This window comes from Columba livia, chromosome 11, assembly GCF_036013475.1.
Source record: "Columba livia isolate bColLiv1 breed racing homer chromosome 11, bColLiv1.pat.W.v2, whole genome shotgun sequence".
Classification (NCBI taxonomy): domain Eukaryota; kingdom Metazoa; phylum Chordata; class Aves; order Columbiformes; family Columbidae; genus Columba; species Columba livia.
In genome coordinates, this window is record NC_088612.1 from 9,653,152 (window position 1) to 9,677,350 (window position 24,199).

General features: G+C 39.9%; 1 protein-coding gene and 1 long non-coding RNA gene across 13 annotated transcripts in view; one reads left to right on the forward strand and one right to left on the reverse strand.

Moving 5' to 3' along the window:
* Positions 1-379: 379 nt before the first annotated feature.
* On the reverse strand, positions 380-5,417 carry LOC135580566 (uncharacterized). Its single transcript, XR_010475415.1, has 2 exons — positions 2,246-5,417; positions 380-1,338 (listed from the first exon to the last, which is right to left on the reverse strand). It is a non-coding gene; the product is annotated as an uncharacterized LOC135580566 (long non-coding RNA).
* MEF2A (myocyte enhancer factor 2A) overlaps positions 1,288-24,199 on the forward strand; it is an 83,863-nt gene continuing 60,951 nt past the window's right edge. For 2 of the 12 annotated variants that reach the window (XM_065076677.1, XM_065076680.1), the window contains exon 1: positions 1,334-1,673. The gene's annotated coding sequence lies outside the window, so the exon portion shown is untranslated. Of the gene's footprint in view, positions 1,674-7,565; positions 7,638-7,693; positions 10,101-24,199 lie in introns of those variants that run through there. The other 10 variants (XM_065076684.1, XM_065076682.1, XM_065076686.1 and 7 more) reach the window with 10 other exon arrangements.

The following is a 24,199-nucleotide window of genomic DNA, read 5'->3' on the forward strand; positions in this document are numbered from 1 at the left end:
TGTTGTTTCTTGTATCTTGTTTTCTAACCATTTGTGGAGCTACTTTTTTGGTACTAGGTTAATAAGTGAGTCTTCCAGATATAAAGAACACCCCCTGATTTCTGTTTTCCAGAGAAAGCACCTTTGATTCTCATGTCCTGAAGCAAAGATGTGTGTGCACTCTCCATTGGTGATTTGGGCCTTTCAAATGGCTCCCACCATGTCACTAGGAGGCTGCAGGTATCTCTTGCAGGATAAATCTGGAGAAGGTGTAGAGCGCAGATGATTTTTGGCAAGTATCTTTTCATCGTCAAAATTTCACTTTTGGGTCATTCTTCAGCTGTTACCTTCTGCGAACGACAAAGACGACAATTTTATGTCTTTTATTATGAATTCCCTAGTAGTCTTTTTGGCTTCAAGCACGATTAATGGGAACTCTAAAGGAGATGTGAGGTGGGGACACATGGAGGAGGAACCAAGGTGGATTGTGGCCTTAGCCTGGAAGTGAAGACAGAGCTCACATCCTCATGGTAATACAGCAAGGATTTTCACAGAAAGCCAGTCATATATATTTTTATTTTTTTCCATGTGTGTATGTTAATACATGTATATAGTGGGGAAGTGGTGGTGGTTTCTGTGCTGGTGACAGGGGTCGCTGGGCTATTTGCTGGTGGGAACTGGCGTTGATCTGCACGCTCCAGCTCTGAGAGGATGAGGGATCACTTATTGACCCGCTGCGCGGCAAAAGCGGGACTTTCCCCCGCGGGTTTCTCCTCCCCAGGCGGCAGGCGAGCTGTGGCGGGGGCTGCGGGGCCCCGGGGTGGCGGACGGGGACCCGCGGAGCAGGCACCGGCCGGGTGAGGAGGCCGCAGGGCCCGGCCCGCCCGCAGGCCCCGCCCGTTGCCCCTGGCAACCCCGGGGCACGGGGCGCGCGCAGCCTTGCCCTCCCGGAGCAGGCGCCTTGGCGCATGCGCCGCTGCGTGGTGGGGCGGGGCTGGCTACGTGCGTCACCGGCGGCTAAGAGAGGGACGGGCCCGCCCGGAGCGTGTGTGCGCATGCGCTGCCGCCAGGGCTTGGGAAGAGGGGCAAGACCGAGAGCGCCTTTCGCAGTAGGCTCGGCTTTGATTGGCTGTCGCTTCCCTCGCCGTCTCTCTGATTGAGCAGTGGCCTGTCAATCAAGGCTTCCACGTTTCATTACGCCCCGCCCACCAACTCCTCTCTGGTTGGCGGGCGCCCCGGTCCTTAGCGGGTGCTGTGATTGGTGCTGCCGCCCTTTCACTTCGGCGCGCTGGCCTATCGTCTCGCTGCTCCGCAGCATTGGGTCGGCGGTGAAGAATGTAGACCCGGCCGCTCCCCATGCTAAAACAAAATAATCCGGCAATGAACAAAACCGGGGCGCTCCCAGCCCCGCCGCCGGGCGCAGCTTCACCTCGTACTTCCCCACGTTACCCCCCTCGTCCCGGCCCTGCCTGGCTCGGGTGAGCGCCCTCGGCGACGTCCGAGCTGCTCGGAGAAAAGAGCGGAAGGATATTCTTGGGAGACGTGTGACAGAGGAAGTAGTTCCGGCCCCGATTGGGCCTTGTTTCCCAAAAATAGCGCCCAGCGGGTATCCGTGCGCTGGTGTCAGTGTCTCCTGAGGAGCCTCAGCGGGGAGGCGGCAGGAGCGGCGGCGGGGAGCGAGGGGACGCGGGCGGGTGAGTGAGAGGGGGGGAGGGGGACCCCTGATTTTGGGGCCGAGTGGGGGGGTTCGGGAGCGTTTCCTGAGCCCGGCGGCTCCGGACGGTGGCGAGGGTCGGAGCCGAGGAGCGGGGGGAGCCGAGGAGCGGGGTCGGGCGCAGGGGCAGCGGGCGGGGGCAGCCGCCGAGGGGGGCAGCTTGGGAAGAACGGAGAAGGCGGGTGTCCCCCCCCTGCTGTCCGCTTTCCGCTCCGTACAGCGGAGCGGGGCGTGCTGGCGGGGAAGTTGGTGCGGGGGGCGGGCGGGGGAGGGGCGGGGGCGGCGGGCGCGGGGTCCCGCGGGTGCGGGGGGTCCTTCGGGTGGGCAAGTTTCCCGCGGCCTCCCCAGAAGTTCCTTCCCGGCTCTCTGGAGGAGGGAGGGTGGGCATTTATGGACCAGGCCACCCGGGTCTGCCCGGGGGCTGGAGCAGCAGGCAGGGTGGGGTGCGCGGCCCTGGCGCCCGGGGAGCACTGAGGTAAGATCGGCTTCCCCTGGGCGGCCGGGTGCGCTGCCCGCGGTGTGCGTGGCTGGGAAGGCGGGGAGGAAAAGTACCTTTTGTCCTGGTTCTCGGCAGCCACGTTGGGTAAGCGACATCGCGCTTAAAAACAAACAAATAAACCCCCCTCCCAGGAGTGTGTCCGTGGTGTACCCTCCGAAAAATGAGGTTCGGGGAGGGAGGAGGTGAAGGTAGAAATAGTTACAGTGGTTGTGCAGTGTATAAAGGTGTGTGGCGAATGGGAGGAGAAACTGTTCGCTAATGTGTAAACTAGAGGTTGTTTTTGTCCAGAGGAGGAAAAGATTGAAGGTACAGCTGTGTTCTTATTGCAAGGAGGATTTTGCGTTTGCCAGCTCTGTGCACAAGTCATGGGGATCGGAGACCGTTCTATTTCAGACTGGAAAGACAGTAAATTCTTTTGAATTTATGAGGCTATGTCTTCCAATAATTTTTTTTACCTGCTTTTGAGATGCTAGGTGGTGACGAGAATGGGATTGCTTAGAAAAAGTAAGCCATAGTGACTTGTTTGACAGGTAATTAATTTCAGAGTTGAGAAACAGAAGTTCTGTAGAAGGTGAAAAAAGACAATTTAAGAATAGGGTCTTTTAAGATGCTTGGTGTAAAACCATGGTGTTCCATAGTCATGCGAAGACTAAATTTATTGGGAACAGTGCGGGAAAGGGGTTCTGGGAAGTACAGAGGAACAACAAAAAGGAATAATTTCTAAACAGGAGTAAGGGAAAAAAAAGTGGCTTGGTATGGAATTGGTCATGTTGACAGTATTTATTTTGAACCTTTTTAACAACCTGGTCAATTTTAATGTAGCATAAAGAAGGCTATAAGCTTTATGTTAACTGTCTACACAATTGTTCCTTATACAAGTGTTTTTTCATTTTTAGGACCTAGATAGCTATATTTTGGTATTTCTGTTTTATTATTGCTAGCTAGCGTGCAAATGACCTGCATGAAAGGTATCAGAGCAACTTTCCTATAATCTGTCTGTTTTAAAAATTGTTTTAAATGTTTATCTCTAACTCTTACATGTTAGAATATATTCTGTGTTTTTTTGCTGCTCTCCAACAAGGGATTTGCATTTGAGGGAGAACTGTGAGGTTCCTCTTCTAAACTATTTATTTCATTTAGTTGCTAGAATATGTACAAAATGACATGTCTTTCAATTACATAATTTAGAAGCATTGTAATGAAGGATGTAATTTGAACACTTTTAGTCAGTAAAGAGCATAATTTCAAAATGATATTTTAGAATTTTGTACTTATTCAGCTAACAAAACAAAAATGAGAGAATGGAACAATGTGTCTTGATATTAAGGGATTGTACTACTGCTGGCCAGTTGGAGATGAGCCTTGTTTGATTGAGGGCATTCAGCTTGGAATTTAGGAAGGAAAATAACCCAGTGCCCTGGTTAGTTACTTTTCTCCTCCATAATTCTTTTCTAAATCTGTAGTTGACATGGTCCACTGGTAGTATTAGAGGAGTATCATCAGTAAATGAGAAGACTCCTTCAGTGAGAGGGATGGGATCTTCTTTGGAACGATTGGAGTGGAGATGGCAGTCTGTCTCTCTGCCACTGTGACTCATCTCAACCAGTCTTAATATTCTAGCATTTCTAATGATTTATTTGTGAGAATACCTTTGCAGATTGTAAGCTATGGTAGAAATACATTAGCATTTGGCTTGTATGTTTGCTTGTTTTCCTCATTTTTGTGTGTGCATATTCAAATCAGTGTGCTTACAGTGGGACCATAGAATGCTTTGTGTATCTGTAGATATCTGGATTTAGATTCCTGAAATTTCACATAATGTTTTCCCTCTGTGACAGAAGGGATGAAGAAATAAGTGAACACTGGTTTTTATGAAGCTACCTAAATTGATCTGTAGAATTGACTGACGTTGGACTAGTAAGATGAGAAGGACTTGGCTGAATTAAAACTTGAAATAATTCTGGATAATAGAATATCTTATTATGGCAGAAGACTTGTGATATTTAGAAACCTTATTGGAGCTGAATTGTGTGCACTTTACCTTAAACTGATTAGTGTGGGCAGCCAAGCTCTGCTGAGTTTTATTTTAGAAGGTTAGCCAAGTTTCTCAGGTAACTTGTTGATGTCGTTCTGTGGATTCTGCACCCAAGTGCTGCTGCAGAGAGACCAGAAGCGCTGTGCGGTGCTGCCTCGCCTGCTCTGGGTCATGCTGTGCATAACAATACACAGCTGATTAGTTGTCTAACAATAGTAAAAGTAGTGTAGTAGAATGCTGTGTAATGTGCAAACGTGTATTAGCTTTGGAACTGATTTTTTTTTTTTTTTTTGCCTGAATAAGAAATACCTCGAATTAGTACTAACTGTAGTTCATTATGCCTTGGGTGAGAGATGTGTGTTTCAGCTCTGTTTTTAAAACGTGTTTTCTAAACTATGACATTAGCACATTTTATTCACCTCACCAAATTTTTATTTTGAAAAGGCACAGGCTTAAATGCTCTGTATAAAACTTAGGCTTTAGGCCTATTTAGTCGTGACAGCAGCCTGACAATGTGTGCAAAACACTGGGACATACTTTTCCATCTCATTGAAACAAAACTTACTTTGAATTCGAACATCATGTGGTGATGTATATGCTGCATAACTTTTTAATACACTAAGTGGCTTAAGTTTTCACATTTCTTATATTTGAAAGATTTTATTTCATGTGTGTAATAATGTGTTCTGCAACTGATCAGATGGAACAAAATTCAGAATTTTGGTGCCTGTTGTCTTGCATTCAGACTTGATTCTTTCAGGTCTGGTAAAGTAAGCAGGGAAGAGAAATGCACCATTTTTATTTTCTTGTATGTTTTACTGCTTGTGCTGAAAGGCTCATGTAATGCTTATTTGAATGGACTAGCCAGTGCATTGCTGAAGTGATACTGAATGTGGTTTTAGTTTAACTCTTTCTCCTATCATGTGAAATGAATAAAGTCTTTGGAGATGCAATCGCATCCTGAAATACCTAAATATAGCTGACTTTTTCCCTGAATGTTTACAAGGTGGTTTTGGCGTCTTATGAAGTTCATAAGAGTACAGCAAGACATTATTTTACTTTTCTCCCCCAAGCTAATTTTGTTGACCTTCTAGTAAAAGAATTCAGGAACTTTTTTGGGCAGCTAATGAAAATACATTTTAGGTTGTTGCTAAGAGTTAAAAACAGACTTCAACTGTGTAATGTGACAATAACCCTCCCCTCCCTCAGCATGTGTTCTGTGGTAGAGTACCAGCTAATAAATAATGCCATGCAGGGTTAAGTGTGTAGCCCACAGTAGTGTAATTTGCTTTGTTTATTTTAAAGTAAGCATCTGATCTAGATTTCTAACCTTTACCACCCCCTTCATATGGTGCATTTTTATTCTAATGATCTTTCAAGTTACTGCTTGTGGAGTTGAAAGGAAGGGATGTTTTTTCTTCCATATTAAGGCACTTCGTATTTTTGTTTGTCAACTGTACTGTTTAGACTTGTGTTTAATGGTTCTGTGAGACTTTTTCTAGATTTCTTTATCCCTAACTCAAGTATGCTTTTCCTTAGGAACATAAACCCTTGTACTGTATACTCTAATTTCTATTTGACACTAAAGAGGATCTAATATTTTACAAGACAAGTCTGTTCCTGAGATTTCCACCCCTCCACCAAAACAGTCACTGAGATGGAGTGTTTTAAGTTGTAGGTATGGCAGTCTTCCTTTCTCCTTTTCTCCTTAATCTGAGTCTGCAGTGAAGAATTAGGCAGGAATGACTGTCAGATAAAGACAGGTAGATTTTGTGGCCACTCTTTTTCCAAAATTTTCATGCAGGGGAATATAGAACCTTTTCTACAGCAAGCACTGTGCTTTTTGTTCCCTGTGTGTTGTAACAGTACAAGTATGCCTGTATGATGAGAATACATCCTTCTTAATAAGACTGTGATTAATTGAATTATTTTTCAGGGAATTAACTACTTTATATTCAAAATGTTAGTGATGCTTAATTAGGTAGGTCTCCCAGTTATATTTGTCTCTGTCCGTGAAGAGCTTCTGAATTCTGCCCAAGTCCTTATGGGCCAGCCTAGAGTTTTGAAGTGCATTCTGTATTGCTTTGTGCTCAGCTGGATTTCACTGGTAGTTACATGCCTATTGCTGCATGGCTATTTTAAGTATACTAAGTTAAAAAGTAGGTGTTAGGAATTATCAGCCAAGCATTGTTGTAGTTTCTTGCTTTGAGTATCTGTGTACCAGGCACTGATGACAAAGCATCTTTCACTGTGTTGTGTTTGTGGTGTTTTGGTTTGTTTTTGAGAACTAGGAGAAAAATGTGTTTACCTTCCCTGTGGTGGTCAGAGATCACCTACAAGGGTGGGGTTTAAAACTGATGGGTTTGTGCTCGTGGTACTTTTACTGTGATAATTAGGGGGAAAGAAGGATTTTTTTTTTTTTCCATTTACTTCAATTTTTTTGGAAACTTGGCTTCATTTGAAGACCATATTGCTTCCAACATAGTAATATAGAATTGCATGGGTTGGACTAATGTTATTTTTATTGTTTGAAAGCTAACCATAGACCTGTGAGAATATGTAAAGCGGATATATCATCTTAATACTTGCAGTAGTACTTGGAAGCTGTGGTCAGTATTGAATTCTGTACCAATATACACAGGTCTGATCTTGTAATTTTCTGTGATCGCTTAAAGTGATTGGAAGGTCAAGGGGCATAAATTATTAAATTTTTAGCTGTATAAGCTTAAGCACAAATATGAGCTGTGCTATGGCCATGCTGTTAAAACATTTATTTCTTGAAGATATTGGAGTACAGAGTTGAGAGAAAGAAGTCAGAGGAGATAATTTTGGCATTCCTTAGGATGCATAGGAAGGTATTATAAGTCTAAAATGATGGGATATGGAAGAATTACGAACCGTTTAAGAGAAGAGAGTAAGCAAGTACTTGAACCTTGAGAGACACATGGATACACATAGCCATACAAAAAGCTGAGAGCTCCTAAAGGTCAGAACAGCCTTGACTTGGCAGCGTCCATTAAAGAAATGGTTGAAAGGTGTCAGAATAAGGTGACTGCCTCCCCCTGCCCTCTGAATCTCACAAAATCCGCAATACTTGAGTTTGGGAGGCTGAGGAAGAAGTTATAATAGTGTTGTGGTGTGTTTGTGGTGTTTTTTTTTTCCCCTCAGGTATGAAAAAAGTGACAGTGTTTTTGAGTGGACATTTTTCTCTAGATGCTTTGGATTGTGTTTAATTTACCATTTTAGTGTTGTGGAGAACTTGGGTAGTATAGCTCAGAAACATTGTGTAAGGTTATCAACATTAAGGACATCTTGTTTTTGGTATCATTCTTTCACAGCAACTGCCCTTTTCCTGATATGACTGCATGCATCCTGTCTTAAAAACTGTAAGCTGACGACAATGACTGCTAGTAAGTTGGCATGTATAGCAATTCAAAAATGTTGCTTTTTCCAGTGTGAAATTTCAAAGCACTGAGTCTTCTGAGAATATTTGGAAAAAATGGGATGTTCCATCATCGCTGGGCTTGAATTATGTTGTCATGCAGTGAGGGTAATAAAGTAAATTTTTCAGTAACTAAATATTTTTATTTTTCCTTGAAGCTCTTGAAATGATTGTGTAACGTTATGATGATGTTATTGCAATTCAGGTGTCTTAAATTTGTGCTCAAAAGCCTTGGTTTCGGGGTGTAAGGGAGAAAGTAAAAGGTATGGCAAGAGATACAATGTTGCACTTGATGTGTACAGAAAGGGAAAGTGTTTTCTGGTAAAATTTTTCAGCCTGTAGGCTGTCAAATTATGTTTTTTAGTCTGGGTTTGATAATACACATTAACTTGGCTAGTTGGCTTTTGGGATTTGAAGCTTTTGAGTGCAGAAGAAGGATTTCCTCTGAGACACTTCTGTAATATCCCCCTGTGTTTCTTTTCGAGTGTTAGGGCTTTTGTGGCTTGTGTGTGGTGGTTTTGTTTTTTGTTTGTTTGTTTGTTTTGTTCTCTTGTTATTCTCCTTATCTTTGTTCATAGCACTCCAAATGGCAGTGTCTTAACTTTTTGTCGCGGAAGCATATATTAAGATCTTTGCTTTGAGAGATATTGGGCTCAACTATGAAAAATGTGCCAGCAGTAAAAGTATTAATGGTTCCCATTTGGAAGCACTAAATTAGATGAACTTCTTCAGAGGAAGGAGGCAAAATCCTGCATGGATGAAGAGAGATGTGGGCAGTAGGTAGAAGCAGGCATTCACTGGATATTGGACAAGTGGAATAAGGGTATATTTGCAGAAGTTCTAGCTATTAACGCGCGTAATCTGAAAATTCATGCGGACTATGTAAAGCATGTAATAACATGGTAGAATGTCAAAGAGTAGTTTTCAGTTTTAAGTAGCTGCTTGATGTTTTTTGTTTGTCACAAATATGGAAACTGCTGACCTGAATAGTCATCAAAAAAGTAATGGGAAACTATCAGTTGAATTAGCTGAAATATAAAAGGTATTTTATTTTACCAAATCTATTTTACAAAATCAGACAGAAATACAGAATACTTGTTCCTGGTGGAGGGCACAGAGAAATTCAAGAAGTCCCCCAGGCTTTGTCATGGGTAATGAGTTGAAATGTGAGGGGAGTAGCAACAAGAGTTATCTTACGATAATTGTCAAATATTTTTTTTTCCTTTAAAAGAAAAGAAAGCTATTGGTCAATGTATTGATTGTTGCTAATTTAGGAGCTTTGGGGAACTAGTAAAATGTGGTATTCGAATGATTGAAAGTTCTGGATTTTAAGCCATAAGTTATTAATGTTCCTGAAAACTAGAGTAATTTAGATGCTTTACACAAATAAGAGGAAAGTACTTCAAAAGACTAATGATTTGTTCGGGAGATGAAATAGGATTATGGGGGAGTTGAAAATTTCAACTACTGTTTCTGTCTTAGTATTCTGAAGGATGCTCCTAGTTGGATTGTTTTTTACAGGCATATGTTCATAGGAGGTTTGGATTCACAGTAAGATGAAATATAACCTGAGAGACCACAGTTAGCCACTGGCTGCTTTTCACTAAATCTTTCTGCAGGTACTTTTGTCGTGCCCTGTGTATGAGGCTTTTCTAGTTCAGTGGGTTGCAGTCTTTTTTTCTGTTATTTGTAGGTTCTGCATATGTTTTTGCTGAGGAGATGGACTCCTGTACTGTCAAGTTAAACCTAATGGTGACATCCTTGTTTTTAGAGTTATCTTTTGAGCATGCCCTAAAATGAGTCCATGAACCCTGTTGTTGTCAAGTACACGTGTATTTACAAGGAACAGTGTGTTAGCGCAAGGTGCTTACGTAAAACTCGCACTGGATTTATCAGAAAATAGTGGAGTTGTTCACTTCAAAAGAGGTGATTGGAGAGGAGATCAAAACGTCAATGGCTACTAAGACACCCAATTAAAAACCTCTTTATTTTTTTAAAAGCTGGGAAAAGGACTTGCCCCATGTCAGAAGGCTATGATCCAGGCCCCCATCTGCTGTGTAGTCCTATTCTGAGCCCCTGCAGCACCCTCTGGTGAGCCAGATGTGCTTGTGCAGCAGTTGGGGTCCTGGCGGAGCTTATGAATGGACATAACCATCAGATCTTGCTACAGGACTGAAGAAATACTGCAAAAGAAGCCTAGGCTATAACAGACTTGATGTTACTAACGGGTGCTGTTGGGTTTTGCTGCCATTTCTTCTTCTTTTCACCTTGTAATTTTTTGTCTAAGAGGAGACAGAAGTCATTAAAGGATCTCTAGACCTGTTAATTTTTGCTCTAGGCAAGCATAACCAGTGCGATTGCATGAGATAAAAGGATTCCAGCTCTATGGCTGCGTTGCTCAGGAGCAAATGAAGTGTGGTACGGGCAAGAGGTAAGAACAAAGACAGTATGTTTATGCAAATTTTTATTCTGTGTACTATAGCCCATTTTATTTATGGAATTAAAATACGACTTGGAGAAACAGTGGAGATAAATTTAAAATAGTCTGAACAGTAATAGTAAAGTAGTGGGTTTGCAAATAATAAAACTTGTAGAACTTCCACTTCCCTTATTTTTTAACTCTTCTGTTATTCCTTGATCTTTCAGACTATCCCCTGTATACAGTATATTTCTTTTAAGTTCTTTAAGCATTTTAACTGGGCTGCTAGCAGTGGCTGGTCTGAGTGCCCGAGTGATCCTGCAGAGCCTGCTACCACTCTGCTCATGGCAGGTCAGGGGCTGAGGGCAACCGCTGGGTCAAACATTCTGCAGCACTTTGGAAAGTCTTAAAAATAATCAATACTTTTACTATTGCACAACTGCCTAATTAAATCAGAAACTGTCAACGAGGAGGAGAATAGGCTATGTTCATATAAACCTCATTTTATTAGAAAAGCAGGTTTAGAAAGCTTTGGGTAATAGTTTCGTCTTCAAGATATTAGTGCCATCATTGAGAATATCCTAATCTTATATCAGTAAACAGTGTTATTTTCTTAAGTGTTTTTATTTAATTTTATGGAAATAAACTCTTAAAGGTAGGATGATTTAAAGCTCTGCATTAAGTTTCTTAATTTGCATTCCTTTTAATGTATTTGACTTGATCTAAATGTTAGGCTGCGATTTGTTCATTCAGCAGAATAAAGTTAAATCCCAAAGACATCTTCATTTTGATGATGCCTGTTTGGAAGTATATGGGAAGATGGTTGTATAGAACACTTGTGATTTCCTCCTACCCAGCGAGTCTGCTTAGGATGCTGTTTGCAAAATTCTGTAGTGTTTGGGGATTTTTGTGCAGGGAATTGACTAGACAGCATTTATGCTCAGGATTTGATTCCTGTGATCTAGAACAGGAACTCATTGGGTTGTGATTGCAACTGTCCTCAGCATTTCCTTTGGGAGATGTTGGACCATAATTGCATAGAGTTTCAGACAGCAGTTTGCTTCTCTTATGCGTATGTTCTGGAGGTGGGGGAGCAAGAGCTTATTTGCATCAAAGAAAGTCAGAAGACCTGTTTGTCTAGAAACCATTTAGATTTTTCTGTTTTAACACCTTGTTTATAATCTCCTCTGCACCTCTTCTTCTCCCCCTCCCCCCCAGGAAAGAGAACAGAAGAGTTGAGGGAATATCTTGTTTTGTTCTTAGAGATACTAACAAATTTATTTTAAATCACTCTCCCCACCCCTGCATGTGAGGCTCATATCTGTGTTTTATTAAGGACTTTCTGGATACTATTTTTTAAAAAACATAGTATTTTTAAGGATGAATCGGTCAGTAATAAAAACCTACTACAATATTCCTGAAGGTACTGGCTGACTAGTCCTCAAAAGAGGTTTCAACCTGCTTTTCCATCATGCATTCCTGTAATGAAATGTTAATGAGAAAATGATCTGATAAACTTCTTCAAAACTTCCTGTGTAACAAACTCATAATCTGAGGATTTTTTCTTCAGATCTAGTTCTTTTAAGGCATCTGTGTTTTTGTAGCTGTCTTGTGTGCATGTAGATAATGCCTGCAAGCAAGTGACAAAGATTTTGTTGTGTTGTTCCTCAAAGACTTGAATGACTAGTTTTCTGAAGGTGTAAGGAACAACAGCCCTTCATGGGAAGTTTCTTTTGTGCTTAGAAAACCTGTTAGAAGCAGGAGAAATTAAGTACAGACTAAAATTTGGATTTGCAATCTGATGAGGAATCCTTCAGGCTGCTTATCTTGAATAGTTGAGATTACAATTCTTGCTTCTGTTTTATCTGTACTTCACTGCTTTTAATTCTTCATGGTCTCTTCTGCTTAATCTTAATGGCTTATAAGATGCTTCACTGGCATAATTAGCTTATCTTAAAATAGTCTGACCTGTTAGCACTATTGGAACAGTGAAGGGACAGCCAACCCAATCATTGGGTTTCAAGTAGTGCACCCACAGAGATGTGTCAGTGTTTGGGCCACAGGGGAGGAAGGAAGGAGTAGGTATGTATGTGTGTGTGTATATATATATATATGTGTGTGTGTGTGTATGTAACCGGATCTTGAACATGAATGCTTCAGCCCACCTGTGTTAGGATTTACAGATATTTTCCTTCAGGATTTTGTCAACAGCCAACTGAAGTAACTAGAAAGCAGCTTTTGTTTTGTTTCAACCAAGATACAAGTGGAATGAAGATACAAAATTCAGTTCCAAGGGTTTTCTTTTGCTTTGGTTGTGTTTTTTTTTTTTTTTTTTTTTTTTTTTAATATATATTTGTATTTTGATTGTGTCTGGCTTGGCTTATCAGCTTTTATGCTTGAGACAGAGTGGGCCTCATCTTACCTTAAACTCCTCTTTGTTTCAAATTTACTTGTATTTCTGGTCTCAGACATTTAAACTTTGAAATGTTCTACCATTAATGTGTCTACTTACTTGAGACAGTGTGTCTGGGTTTGTCTACTTTCTGTAATTGTCTTGTCTTCCTTTTGCATTTCCATCTCCTCAGACAAATGTACAAATTTGGACAAGGAAGCAATTGCATATATTAATGAAAAAGAGTGTTGTGGGTATATTAATTCTGAAGGGTAAGTTCTGCATTTAAAACACATATTTTTGGAAGAGCTTGTGCTGTGGTTGTTATTGTAGTTGCTACAATATTGAACAAAGCATTAGAATATTTTTTGTTTCTTGTAACTATGCAGGAGAAGGAACTTTGTATACAATACATTCAGGATGCTCCTTGCAATGTGATTTATTTTATGTTTTCTGGAAGACATCTTTTTGTTTGGATTTCTTTAGAAGGCGACTTCTTTTTCCGAAGTTCACAAAAACCCAAAACTGTGTGCCAGGTTGCCATACTGATTGAAAATGGATTTCAGCATTTAGTGTGATTCAACTGGCCACTTGCTTAAATGCTCAGATCCTCAATAGCTAATGTTAGGTATACAACAATTGACTTTAAGCAGAGAATGTAGGTCTATTATTTCAACATATGAAGTGCTTTTTGGGGAAAGTTTGTTCTAGTTTTGGATTGATAACTCCATTCTGAAGTCTAATTAAACTTCTACATCAATATGTTTAGGTGCTGGTTTTTGATCTCTCAAACCCTGCAAAGAACCCTTCTATTATGTAGTATTTGAGTTTGCACACCATCGTTGAAAGACTAACTTGGACTCTGTGAAACATAGTTAAAAGCTAATTATCCTCATAATGTTTGAGTTTCTGCTTCCAGGTGGATTTTATATACTGCCTCCATGGAGGAAGTGAGAGAAGTAGTTTTAACTGGATGTTAATGTCTTGTGTGTGCTGCAAGATTTCTTGAGCTTTCCTGTAAATGGCAGTAACTTGGCAAGTCCTATGTGTAGTTTAAAGTAAGTCTGGTGTAATTTTGCTGGTTTTGCTAGTGCTCTTACATATAGAGTTGCAATATAAGTGAAGATTGAGAGGTGGAATTTGAGCTAACTGTGCTTACAGTGAGTTTTAAGTGAATTAGTTTTTATGTTCCGGCTAAATCCTTGGCTCTGGTGATGGTGTAAGTGTTGGTGATTTTATTCTGGTATTCTGTCTACCATGTTTTCCTGTGTCTGTTAAACATATTAGATGAAAATGCTGTAAGGTGACAATACTGCCTGTGTGCTTGTTCCCTGTTATGCTACTAATGTTTGTGTCTTAGAATTATGAGTAGAGAGATTATAAGGAGAAGTAGTCTAGCACAGAAAAGCTTCCTGTAGAACACTTGTCATAGTGGTGAATTCTCACAGGGTTCCCATGGTAGTGAATGTGTTTTCTTTCATACCCATTAGTCAGATTTTGCTATTGTGTTCTTTATAATACAACATGTTGGCTGTATTATAGTAAATATACAAGTTGGCTTAGCACAACTTTCTAAAACGCTCTTTGAAAAATACGTAAAACCATGTTTGGCAAATACGTGAACGGGTTCTAATGGTCCCTGTGCGTATAGGGAACTGTCTTTTTCTCTTTTTGGCATTCACAGAAGGTTTTTAATCCAAGTCTTTGTCTCCTTCTCCTCTGCTGTAGTCCCATACTAAATTAAATTATTTAACTTTTATTTTAGCAATAGGAGACAATTTGAGCGTGATTAAAGTAAACTATATGTCTAAATGAGTGATACCTAATTCAACTTATCGTTGTTTAGAGAACATACCTGCAGTCCTTCATTGCAAAACGGCACATTTCTGTTTGAGAGCTACAACAGATGCTGAAGTCTTGCTGTTCAATCTAATGTATGTAACTCTAGATCTGCACTTGCATTGCCACTCTTAATTTCTAGAACGCGCTAGTGGGCTGAGAGATGCTGTTCTGGAATTCCAGAGCTTTGGTCAAGGTGAAGGGAGCTTTTCTCTCCTTTGCCTGTGGTGCCTGTTACAGGGGGTTTCAGCCTTCTTACTGCCTATGGGAGGATCTAGAAATGCTCACAGTCATTTGGATAATGGGGGAAGAGAATGTCCATATTGTTTTCATAATTCTTCCTTGAAAGGTGTTTCTGGGTTTTAGTGTTGTTTTGCTAGTCTCAGGCAGTTTATATATGAAATGTCCTAAAATCAGAAGGTTCTTCACTCAGACCTTAGACCTGTGCAGTATGTTTAGACATGTTACAAGCTTATAGGCCTTACCAGATTAGAGACCAAAGTCAGGAAAATAGGTGTTTAGTCTGTTTAGCTAGGATTCCTCAGATCCCCTCTTAGATCAACGTAAGACTATATTGTGATATATGTGTGTAGATAGATGTATTCAGGCTGCCTTTAAACTAGTTTAATGTACCTGTGTGAGTCAGTGGCATGTTAGGATACCCACACAGAGAAACTGTTTAATTGTTATCCCCATCACCTGAAAATCCATGGTGTCACAAAATTGAAGTACCTAGAAGGAGCAAACCTGTTTCTTTATGGAGAACACGTTGTAAGAGTCATATTTGTCACTTATTAAAGTCTTTGAGAAACTGAGTTAATATATTCAGTTATCATTGTTCACTAGTGAGATGTGGATGGCAATGCCACGTGCGTTTTGAGGTCTTGTGTGGTTTGTAGCTGTGAATTCCTGTTTCTGCTTTTCTTCATATCTTTAGCAGAAGAGTACTGAAACTGTTTGATATGTTCCAGTAAAACAAATGACAGTAAGCACCCACCAACATTTATTCTTTTTCCATTTGTTTATTTATTAAATGTGGTTTGGTAGGTTTTTGTGTATTGTGAGAATGTATTAATATTCTTTGATTTAGCAAGCCTTGCTGCATGAAATGCTTTCAAAAGTAGGCTTGAAATTCTTCATAATTGTGTGACAGATTTAAATAGGTTATCCTTACAAAAAAAAACAAAACACAAACTTATTTTTGTTTATGTATTTCATTTTGATGATTAGACTACAATGATGTTTGTGGCTTTTAGTAAAAGTTGTAGTTCCAGGATTTGACTGTCCTAAGAAGAAAACTTTTGCTCAGGTGGCTTTTAACAAATCAGGAAAACTAGGGAGGTAAAAAATTTTGCTTAACTTTGATCTGTATGTATGACAGAGGCTTCTGATTTGTTCAGAGTACAGATCTTGTGGTGCTGATAACAGGTAGATGATGGTAGTGGTAGTTTCAACTCTGCTGTAAGTTGACCTCACCAAATGGATGTCTGACTCTGGGAAGCATTAGCTTTAACTATGGACTTCATTCTGCCCAATCTAACTTCTATCAACTCTTGCTATATACAAATATGGAAGATAAAAAAAAAAATGTAATGATTTTCTGGTGAGAGTGCTGCATTTCTGTGTTTGCTTTTAGTTCTCCAACTTATACCTATATCTTAAATTAAAAATTTAAGTTGTGATCTGGAGGACTTCTGTGCCTCAAAGTTTGTCTGCTAATCTGTTGCTTTAGCTTCAGATGTTACTTTTATCAGCAGACCTTGCCTTGTTTTGAGTGCTTTGCCATTGAGGAAATTTAGGATTGGTGCCTTGCCTTGGAAGTTGACTGATTGCTTTCTGACCCTGTGCAAATGCCTTAATCCTCATTTCCCTGCCTAGGTGCAATTTAACAGTCTCTTGTCCTGTTCTTTGGCAGCGTGACAGAGCAGAACAGGATTTTGAAGAGGGGTATGGCATGCCATGTGACTGGGCTAAAGTGAAGTGATAAGAAGAACTGAAGCTATGTTGCATATGATTTTTGGTGTGAGGATCTGAAAGAATTAATGTCAGACTTCAGGTGTTTATTCTTTGTGGTGTGTTTTTCTTTCTTTCTTTTTGAGATAGTTGCAAGTAAGCCAGAAGTATTTCTGTGCCCCCTTCCCTCCTCCCCGCCTTCCTATCTTTCTCTGCTATTTTTTTGAGCTTTAATTCATTTAACTTCCCAGTGGGTAGACGATGAGTTTTCTGTCAGATTTATCTATTAAAGAGATTCAAGATTGATGCAGATAAGGAAGTGATGGCTTAAAAGTTTGAGCCAGTAGCAAGTCAAATGCAAAGTTTAGCAGAAGTAAACAATTGGAACATTACAATTCATCCAGGTGCATGTTTTTGAGAGTTATGCAGAGATGAAGCGTGGTTCTTGAGGAGGTGGTGTGTTGTTGTTGTGGAGTTTTGTTTGTTTTGTGTGTGTTTGTTTTTTGGTTAGTTATGTTTTGTTTGTTTCCTTTTTGGTTTTAATTTGCAGCGACAACTTCTGCACTCCCATGGGCTGGGGGTTGGGGAATTCTTACCAGCAGCTGCACAGAAACCTCTAAGTGCAAAGATGGCCCAGATTTGATGTTAAAGCTATCAGGCAGAGGACTGCTGTGTATTAGCACTTAGTCAATATGATGCTATTTGACCAGATAAAGTATCTCCATCGTGCTTATGTGTGACACTATGTGAATACTTGTTCTGCATCTAGCTACTAATATAAGTGTTTCTCCTGGCTCATTTAAAAAAAAAATCTCTGCTATGATAGAGATTCTTTGGTGATTCTAATGTGATCTCTTAGTGCAAAATGAAACCTAGTCAATAAATGAGGACCATACTGTAAACTTCAGGGTATGGTTTTTCTAGAGTAGCAACAGGCTGAGATTTTTATGTGGACTAGCTGCCTAAATATTTACCAAAGTTCCATGTGATTCCCCATGCGTCCTGCTGCAGTGCTGAAGCTTACTGGGACTTCACGTTTCCTCTGTGCTTACAGAAAGGATTAATTCTTCTAGCAGAAGACTGATACTTTTCTAATCTCTCTTGACCCCTGTGATCAAGTCTATTCCCCTCTTATTTTAGTGTCCTCCAAGACAGCAGTCTGAGGCCTTGAAACACATTTGCTGAAATGTCCCCCCGTGTTAGTCTGTAGGCAGTGTTAAGAAGAGATTACCTTCCTTTCCCCCTTAGGTTGCCACTCTCTGCAGCGGTATCCTCTTCTGTAGTATGATATCGGAAAGCATTGTGACAGAGGCAGATAAAATATTTCTAGTGTGTGCTTCATTAATTTTGACAACTCAGATTTGTTTGTACTTGTTATATGCCAGTGTGTGTATTTCTGTATATGTCAATACATGTGGAGACAATGTGTGGGTTTTTTTATATGTTGGTATCTTTTATAGAGGACATCTGTTGTGAAATTTAGGAACAGTATGCAAAGATACTTATATAAATGTGTCATAGTAGTTACTGTGTATGCAGTTGGTTTAATAAACCAGTAAAACATTTCAAATATGGTTGAATATCCTATTGAGTTAATAACATCTGGTTTGAATTTCATCAGTCTTACACGTCATATATTATCGACCATAATCTTGTGACCTTTTCCTTAAATTTTCATAGTAAGAGACTAAGACAAACCGATTAGCTTTGGAGTTTTGAATCTTAAAAATTCATAATATAGATAACATAAATGCAAGGCTTACATGTGTGTTTTAAAAATAGTAAATGGGTTAAAGTAGCACTGGCATACTTAGGACTCTGTTGGCATAGTTTTTCCCTTCACATGGCTCTTTGGAATGTGAGACCTCTTCCTATATTTGCTGTAGCAGAGCTAAACTCTCATGTCGCTTATAGGAGAAATTTAATACAAGCAGCTTGTACAGAACTGACCTGCTGCCGCGATAGCATGCAATATATTTAGCATGCGTGTGTCTAGTAACCATGTGATCTTATGCAAGAGAATAAAACAGTGAAACTCTCAAAAGTTACAATTTCTTTAAATGTTTTCAGTGTTCTGTTAATTAAATAAATGTTATCAAACAAGGTGAAGAGACTAGGTTTGTAACTGAGATATAACCAACTGCAGAATTTGGAATCATACAGCATTGTGTCTGCGTATCAGTGTAGGAGAAGACTGAGAATTCAAAATTAGTTGGATTTGTTTGTTTGTTTTTGGTTAATCCACAACAAGTTTTGGAGTATTTTGTTTGTTTTTTAGGCTGTTATGATTTAGTTTTCTGTTGCCATGATGACTAAGGATTAATTTTTAAATGAAATCTGAAAATAGAAATCTGATCCTCAGGTACTTAATCTTTAAGAAAAGTTACAAATATGAATTTTGGCAATACTGTAGCAGGTTTGTCAGTGCTATTGACAAATAATTATTAATTAAAGTTTCTTGATTTAGTTTGCTTTTTCTCATGGTTCTTCTAAACAAATTTTCTTTACAAGAACTGAGTCTTGTGCTTAATTGATTTTGCTTTCAGAAGGCCAAAGAATCCCATGTGCGTCCTTGAAAGACCTTTTCTTAAGGTGAAATCCTTAAAAGTGTATGAGAACTGATTTCTTTTTAATGTCTGGTTGAATCTACTAAATCTAAAAATCTACATCCCTGCCTTTGTTCTATGCTTCGTGGCATCAATTTCGATAAAATGCCGCAGATAAAACTCCCTACAGATAAAGTTATGTAGATTTCTACTGCTGCTGTCCTCCATCTTTTTTTTTCCCCACTTGTGAGGTCTTCCCCTTCTCTCTAATGCCTTTCTTCCGTCTGCATGGGGCAAGCATCTTCACTGAAGGGAACTTGGACTCATCCCAATCAAGAACAAACTGAGGCTTCAGTCCTATCTCACCTCTATATGACAAGACTATAGGGAATATTGCCATCCTGTTCAGCAATAGTTTGGCCTCGGTTCCACCTCCTGAAAGAATTAGGCAAGGGCACCCATTTGAGTAAAAGGAGATTTAGAGCCTAAGTATTCACTAGAGAGACTAAGTACTTCTTTCTTTCCATGCCCACACTGACATCTTGCAAATAATGCAAATATACTGATTTGGCAGCATTACAGTGGAAGAGCAGAAATCTTAATTTACTCTGTTTAAAGCAAAGCTCAGTGCTTTGCCGCTTTCTAGATGCTGTACACCCATGCAACAGACCCAGCTTATGCTTGTATACTACTGAACTGTGCAGTTGTGGTAGTCTTAAGATTTTTCTGATGCAGAATCCTAGAGGGTTTATTATTTTTTTCTTTTTTTTTTAAGTGATGTATGTGGAGGGGTGTGCCTGCCATCTCTAAAAGCTTGCTGATGTAGTTAATCAGATGTTGCAATCAAAATGAAATCTACTCAGTGGTAGGCAAAGAGAAAGGAAAATCTACAAGAGCTGGAAGGAAGAATCTCCACAAGTAATGAAGAGGTAACATGTTAAGAGTAGTGCCTGCTAGAAGTACAGGGTGAGCTTGTTTTGGTTTGTATCTTTATTTGGAAAGCAGGCAGAAGTTTATAGGGTAGAGGATGTCTCCACTGCTCCCCCAGTGAAGCTGTGTGCTGGGGAAAGTGATGACAATGTATGTTGGTGAATTCTTACAAATCTAAACATAGACCATAATCATCCGTGTGTCTGTGGAGGGGTAAAAATCTATTCACTTCAGATGAAATAATAAGCTGAAGTTTTGAGAACTAGGTCTGACTCAGTGGTCAACGTTTTGGCTTATACTAAGAAGTCTTTGTTTCAAATCTCTGTTTAAAAATCTGTTTAGCTTGACAGCAGGATGAAATCTGCTAAAAAGCAACTATCAAATCTGCAGTTTGTCTGAACTGCAGAGGGAATTGCTGGAAAGACACCATTCTTCCAGTGGGAAGAAAGAATTTTGTTGCTTTGCGTTGTTTTAATTTTCTTTGAGCAAGTCCGAATTCATTTCCATACAGCTTCTGTGATCCTGTCTCAAAGTAGAGGTTATGAGATGAGAGAAAAGTAGAACTTAATCACCAATACAATTTCATAATTTAAAGTCCACCTTACTAATTCTTTCTTCCCTTTCTTATGTGCTCTCAGGATGTGCTCTTGTATTCTGGCATACAGCTTTTCTTGTGTTTGCTCTAAGTTGACTCTTCAGGGTTTTTTTTAAGGAACGTGTGGCCTCATATGCGAAACTTGCTAAGCATCAGCTGGGGAGAAGGAGTTGAGCTATGTAAAAGCATGAAAGGATGGAAGTGGATGCTGGAAGTTTCTTGCAGTACAATTTGTAGCCAGACTTACAGCTTTATCACTATATATTTGTATGGCACAATGGGATTTAATAGTTAATTGAAGATTTTTCTAGGATGGTATATGAAAGCAGGTAAGTTCAAAGGTACTCCAGTCTTATTGAGGGGAAAATATACTTTTAATACAGGCAAAAGCAGCAGTAATACAGATGAACTTATGAGGCCCTAGTTATGCTGTCCCTTCCAGGCTTTGTGCTGATGCAGGTGAAACTGGAGACTCTGAGCACTGGTATCTCTGCTGTTTGCCAGCTAGCTGTCAATATTTATTGCTTCAGCTGCTGTGAGGCTTCCAGTCAGAATGTTAGAAGAATGACAGCTCTAATGACCTGAAGGTCTGGAGTATTCAACAATAACTTTTTTTTTAAGAGGAGTGTCCTGGTTTTGTTAAAAACAAGACCAGTTCTCTCTTAGTGTTTTTTCCTTTTGGCTAAGTTCTTCCAGGTGGCTGTACTTTTCTGAGTTGCTGCCTGCATATTTTTCCTCAGATGCTGTCCTCAGTGCTGATAAGAAGACCAACGGAATGCTGAAGAAGCTCGTGTTTAGATTTATTACTATGGTAGCCAAGAAAGACTGATAACTTTTTCCACATTCTGTCATGAGAGGGGTGTGTTTGAGGAGGGTTGGACAGAACAGGTGACTAAGACTGACCAACTGACTATTATTGTCATACCTCCTATATAAGAGGGTGATCACGAGCATCTGTCTCTCTTTGACTGTGGCCAGCATCTAAAGAGGACCCTCTCTGTGTGCTTGTGGTACTAGGCCCGAGGCCCCGCATCCCTTAAATCTAGTTTCTGGTTTGCTGTGAAGTGCCGCCCATGACCTCCAGGGCCTGAGCTGCACCTGCTGGAGCCACACCAGCTCCGCACACCCAGCTCCGCTGGGGCGACGCCAACTCCATCTTGGGCACTCGAGATTGATTTTGTGTATTTTCTGTATTTATTAGTAGCATTAGTAAAACCCTTCAAAACCTTCTAACTTGAAGTCTTAAGTCTCTCTTCCTTCCCTCTTATGTCCCTATCATCTTCCTGATCAAAAGGAAAGGGTGGTGGGAGGTAAGAGTGTAACAGGGAGCGTCTGCCACGGTTTATTGTTGTCTTGCCTTAAACCTTGACGGGAGTTAAGATTTCTTGCAGGTGCAAGAGTTCTAAGCAGGTTCTTTAAAGTGGTGTGTAAACTGCATGCCAGTTCGCTTGTTCCTATAACTCCATATAGTCATGTTCACAGATTATTTACTTAGAATAAATAAAAGGAGATGCTGCAGAATAATTAAGCGAGCATCTGATTCTAGTATACAGAACCCGCTTTCATGAATACATGTGAGATTTATTTATATATAGAGTTTTTCATGGAGACACAATGCTTTGTCACACCAGGAAGAAATGGAAGAAATTGCAGCCTCTTCCTCATGTACTCTAGTGATAATGTTAGAATAAAAAAAATCATTCCTATGTCCGAGTAAGTCTCCCAGTTGATGTCCAGAAATTCAACACTGGCTTTAACCACTTGTTTCTCTAAACTCAAAGATTGGCTGAAGTATCTGAACTTGCACCTTGCACACTTCCATCTGCCAGGGCAGTATCAAAGTTTTATAGTGGGATGCAACTGCTCTTACCAAAATAAGAGCAGTTACGGTTAACATGAAGTGCAGCAATTAGTACTAATACCTTCAAGGAGAAGTCATTCATGTCTGACTACTATGTATTTGCTTTACAACTCAAATATGCTCCCCAGGTCTCTTTGCTAGGTTTTAGTCACGGGTGGATGAGAAGACAGCATGGATGGAAGGGATCCAGCAGTGTGTGTGAAATGAGCAGTGTTTTGTGTAATTTTCCTAGCAGGTTTAAATCTTTGATGCAATGATTAAACGCTGAAGTGTCCACTTTGACCATCTAATAGTGCAGGAGACTGAGGCTGATCATGCGGTCTTCCCTTCTGAAGTGGCTTCAGGGCTGCTTTTTGGCATTTCTGGTAATTTCTTTGATAGTGAGGCTAATTATTTTTCCTTTTCCAAAATGAGGATGGTAAGCTGTGTTTTCTAATGCATTACTGCAGGTCTGGATGGCCAGCTATATTTATAGTGTCTGATTCCTGACTGATCCTGGTTATTGTCAGGTCACACCAGTCGTTGCATCAGATAGTACTTGGCTGACTGAGTAGTAAAGATGAAGAATGTCTGCCTTACAGTTCCAAAAAGCTTGAATTTGCATCTCATGTTTCATGTCGAAGTTAAATGAATATACTTGTTTAAATTGAAGAGGTTTCCAATAAGGAAAATCTGCAATAATCTGAGCCTGTTTGGGTTTCTCTTTCAGATTCCTGGCTGCTTAATGCAATTGAAAATAGGCTGCCTTTCAAATGCATTAAGATCTAGCTTTTGCAATGTCTTGCTTTTCTCAGTATTCCTTGCTCTTTTTTAATTCTTGAGTGATGTAGTAGTTTATTCATTTAGTAGTTTTATCAGTAGGGCTTTTAATATTTATGTATGGATTACTTAATTGATTCTTACTTGGGACCTCGATCAAATTTTTTTTGGTCCTTCACTTAAACTTCTATCAGCTGTATCTTCTCATTCAGACTTTTTTAGTGGCTCTATTCTTGTGTTTGTCAGGGTTCGTTGACAGAAAGAGAAATTGAGATATTTTTTAAGTTTTGACAATTTCTGTTTTTAATACAATAATGGGAACAAATGGCTGATGCTGCTTACTTTTATAGTCATTGAGTATTTTATTCCAGAAGCTATTGAGACAGATATTTTAATGCATCTTGCTATCCACTACTTGAATCATGTAACTTTCCTATGAAGCAGTGATTTTAGTTAGGGTCAAATGACTTAAGTTTTCTATTTGCAGCAATTTGCAAGAAGGGTGGAATAACTAGATGTTATCATTTACTCTGCCGTGCAGGTATAGCAAGTAACAGAGTTACGGTAGCGTCATGAATTTCCACATCATCAGAACGGTATCAACTGACTGTATATTCTGGTTTGTTGCCATTGCTAAGGAAAAAATAGTTTCAAAGTTAGTTTTAGAATTTGTTTTCTATTCAGAGAACAGTTCTTGTCTGAAGATACAGTGTACTATAATGAGTGTAGTTTAGGTAACATTTTTGCAAGTGAATCCAAGCGGCTAGGTTAATGTTATATTAATGTTATATGAATGCCCAGACTATCAGACATCACGTGCCAATAAAGGAAAAGGTTTATATGCAGGATCAGAATATATTCTAAGTAACATTCTCGCTTCTTTTCTTAGTAGAAACAGGGTTTACTATAGTATGCTTAGATGTTGGGGTATGTATCTTATGTACTTTATTTTTAGTGGCCTGCCCGATCCTTGCTTTGGACATCATTACCTTGTGATTGCCTTTAAGAATATAGATGTCCAAATGGAGGGCAGTAACACCAGCCTTGAGGAGGGGGTGTAGAAGGGGGAGAAAAAAAGGATTATAAAGTACTAGGATTGGCAAAATGTTTTGTCTTAAGGAATTTCATTCTAGACTCCTTTTAAAAGTGGCTGCTGAAATTAGAGAGTCTGTGAGAATGAGGCTGTTTCCTGGCCATGGGTGCCCAGCACTGTCTTCCCGAGTTCATTGATGTTGC